General features: G+C 43.3%; 1 long non-coding RNA gene across 1 annotated transcript; it reads left to right on the top strand.

Moving 5' to 3' along the window:
* Positions 1 to 489: 489 nt before the first annotated feature.
* Positions 490 to 3,716, top strand: LOC138948270 (uncharacterized). The gene is made up of 3 exons (XR_011449954.1): positions 490 to 1,539; positions 1,911 to 2,082; positions 3,204 to 3,716. It is a non-coding gene; the product is annotated as an uncharacterized lncRNA (long non-coding RNA).
* The last annotated feature ends 205 nt before the right edge of the window (positions 3,717 to 3,921 follow it).

Below are 3,921 nucleotides of genomic sequence, written 5' to 3' on the forward strand. Positions count from 1 at the left end.
AAGTCCATATGGGTCGTTCACGACCCACATCATCCGGACTGTGTAGTTCAAATAACGTCATCGTGTATTTGTTTGTTTAAACAAATAATCTTTCAAAAGTTGGGCAATATGAAGGTCGTATGGTGATTGGAAATTACATGAAGTCTCAATTAAAAACTCAAAATATTTTCAGAGATAAAAACGATTTTGTAAGGCTCTGGGTCGTCCACGACCCACGAAGCACGGTGAGGGCATTCCCAACAAAGAGTACTGAACCTGAAAAGGTCCGGTTTTGTTATTCTGCCAATAATGCTGCGTCGCCCAAAAGAAATATCGGTTTTGGGCGTGACGAAAAAAAGAACAGGGCCGGAGTGCTATGTAAATCATGAGCATTTCTTCCAACCCCATATACAAAATGTGACACTAACAGCCTGTTCTTGCGAATTGATCCAGAATTTTTTTGCTTTGCCATATCGACGTTGCAGTTCCGGAGCAAACGATCTGGGGCCGGTTTCATATACCGCTCTTATCCTAACTTAGGAGCTCTTAAGGGGTCAAGATGGGGTTAAGAGCAAAGTTAAGATAGGTGCGTTTCACGGACCGCTCTTTGGCCAAAGAGCGCTCCTATGTCGCTCTTATCTTAGGACAGCCCCCCCCCAGCCCTAAGTTAGGTAAGAGCAGACAGAAGCGCCCCCAACTTGCAAGGGAGATAATTTTAATCCTAAAAATGGCGGCCGTAAATGAGACTGTGAGTCGACTCGACTCGTGCATCATTTTGCGATATAACATGCGCCATCAACACATTTTCGTCACCGCACGGATCCGCGGAATGCCCAAGACGATAAGGAGAGTGCCGCACGCTTTCATTTGTCAAAGCATGGACTCCTCTTTGAATTATGTTGACAAGAGTGTGGACGGTATGCAGTTTAGCACTTACAAGCACCCGCGAAGACTATGATTGCACCGTTTTCTGCGTGATTGATGTCTGTCAGTCCATGCGCGGCGACATATTCTACATCAGCAAGGAAACGAGTCTTCGCTGCATCCACCGAATGTATATTCTGCCTTGCACGACGAGTGTGAACCCGACAGGAAGCGGCTAACCACACGTACTCGTGAGCAATTCCAGATAGCTTGTACTTGTAGTGCACTTTTTCGGCGTGTTTGTGGTGCTGTTTACACACATTTTCGAACAACAGTCTATCAGTCAGTCAACGAAACAAAACAGCACGAGTATAATATCAACAAGGAAGGATGCCACGCCGTGACGGCTTCTATAGGCATTGAAGTAGTTGGTGACGAACATCTTTGGACCGTGTGTCGTGTTCTATGGCCAGGGTGTGAAAAGGGTACCATGATTTTAAATGAGAGTTGGGTGTGTCCTGCAATCCAAGCACCTCTGGGCTTGTTCATATACGGTGACATTGGCTACATCTTGACACCCTGAATACTCAGTCACACCCTATATCTACAGCAGTGCTCCAAGCAGGTTAACTCAACACGTGAACTAGACACGTCAGCAAGACACGTCAGCATTGTTTCCTGTCATGATGAAAAAAGGTAATGTTTGGAATAGATCTAAAGCATAATTGATCAAATGTTCCTTTCAAGGCATGCTACTTTTCAGATTGTGTTTGGGAATGTTGTTGCAGAAAATGTCAAGGTTATAAAACAGCTTGCATGAGAGAGAAAACATTAGAGCAGAAAAGGCATGTTTGAAACTTAAATGGGTTGTTATTGTTAATCAGCACCATATTATATACTGACTGTGCTCGTTGTAAGTTTGACTTGGTAGCTGTGCTGACAGTGTTGTCTTAGTATCATCTGCACTGCAGATCTGTGCAGCGTATTCACCTGGTAATTGTAAATGCATACAAGCAAACACTGAAACATTCAGCAAACGCTCATAATTTTCTTTCTTGTATCACCAGAGAATAAACTTCATCATCGTCTGGCACCACCATGCTCTCCTCCAGTGTCATCTTCTACCCGTGGACACTAACATACAGTTACCAAAGCAAGGGCAGAGACAATGAGGAATGCCAATGAAAGCATAAGTCTTAGTGAACGTGGTGTGCAAGAAAAGACTGGACATCATTTCAGGTAAATATGTTATGCTTGTAATATGATACTCATTCAGTCATTGACAATTCTGTAGAACATTTGGAAAACAAAAGAAGAGGCGTTCTGGGATCACATAGTACTAACTTGTGTAATAGTAGTAGTATGCATACACATTGAAAGAGATGTGTCAAAACGTATTGTTCTCACACACAGTGACACACACAAAAACTGGACAGTGAGTAAGAAGAATGCTGTTTCAGTGTTTGACTTCTTTTTTAAACTTTTATCTGAAACTTTGACTTTAAATTTTACTACTCCTTGATATCAACAAAACTGATTCTTAAGTGACAATAACTAGTAATTTACTAGTACTAAAACATGTATTTACACTGTTATTGTTAACGTAGGGGGGGGGGGGGGGGGCATAGATTGTGAGGAGAATAGAACATGCTCTAGGGGATTTCAAGAAATTGTGCTAATTTGTAATTCAGTTGGTTTGTTCCATTTCCTGAATTGTTAGCCTTGTCTGATTCATTTTAAAGGACTGAGTCATTGCTGATATACAGAGCTTTCTTTTAATTGTTTAACCCCTCTAAATTAACGCAAGACCTCATGTTTTTTACTGCTGAAGCGATTGACACCTGCATCAGCAGTAATGGCAGAACACAAAGTACAAAAGTTAACCAAAGAAGACACCCTGTTCTGGACAGATAATTGATGTTCTTCTTCACGTATGTAAACGTTGCCAAAGCGCTTTGAGCTGTGAAGAAGCGCTATATAAATGTTCTATTTTCATTATTATTATTATTGTGTCTATCCTGAACTTGAGTCGATTTTTAAGTGGTACTTTGTGTTTTTTCGGGTCAATTTTTGGGGGATCCTTTTTTGAGCAGCGGAAGAGTGTGCCACATTTCCAAGTGAAGTGCCTTTAATGGCGTAGAAAGTTTGAACAAAATGATTCGGGAGTGATTTTTTTTTAAAGTACACAATTTGTACAGATAAAATGGTTTGCTAAGTGTAGTATGAATAAGAGCAAGTTTTAGAATTACTCACTGTCTTCTCTTTTTCTTGTAAGATTATGTGGTGAAACTGCTCTGTTGCTAACATTTAATACAAGAAACCTTCTGCTCTTATGACTATGTTGCTGTTCCTTGTTCAAGGACCTCTACCCACACACTGATGCTGACACTCATTGAGGGGCCAACTACCAACACTGATTGTGATACTCGCTGAGGGGTCGACTACCAACACTGAGGCTGACGCTCGCTGAGGGGCCAACTACCAACACTGATGGTGATACTCGCTGAGGGGTCGACTACCAACACTGATGGTGATACTCGCTGAGGGGTCAACTACCAACACTGAGGCTGACACTCGCTGAGGGGCCAACTACCAACACTGATGCTGACACAACACTGATGCTGACACTCGTTGAGGGGTCGACTACCAACACTTAAGGCTGACACTCGCCGAGGGGCCAACTACCAACGCTGATGCTGACACTCGCAGAGGGGCAAACTACCAACACTGACCCTGATACTCTCTGAGGGGCCAACTACCAACACTGATGTTGACGCTTGCTCAGGGGCCAACTACCAACACTGATGTTGACGCTTGCTCAGGGGCCAACTACCAACACTGATGTTGACGCTTGCTCAGGGGCCAACTACAAACACTGATGTTGACGCTTGCTCAGGGGTCAACTACCAACACTGATGTTGACGCTTGCTCATGGGTCAACTACCAACACTGATGTTGACACTTGCTCAGGGGCCAACTACCAACACTGATGTTGACGCTTGCTCAGGGGCCAACTACCAACACTGATGTTGACGCTTGCTCAGGGGTCAACTACCAACACTGATGTTGACGCTTGCT

Source organism: Littorina saxatilis, linkage group LG15, assembly GCF_037325665.1.
Source record: "Littorina saxatilis isolate snail1 linkage group LG15, US_GU_Lsax_2.0, whole genome shotgun sequence".
Classification (NCBI taxonomy): domain Eukaryota; kingdom Metazoa; phylum Mollusca; class Gastropoda; order Littorinimorpha; family Littorinidae; genus Littorina; species Littorina saxatilis.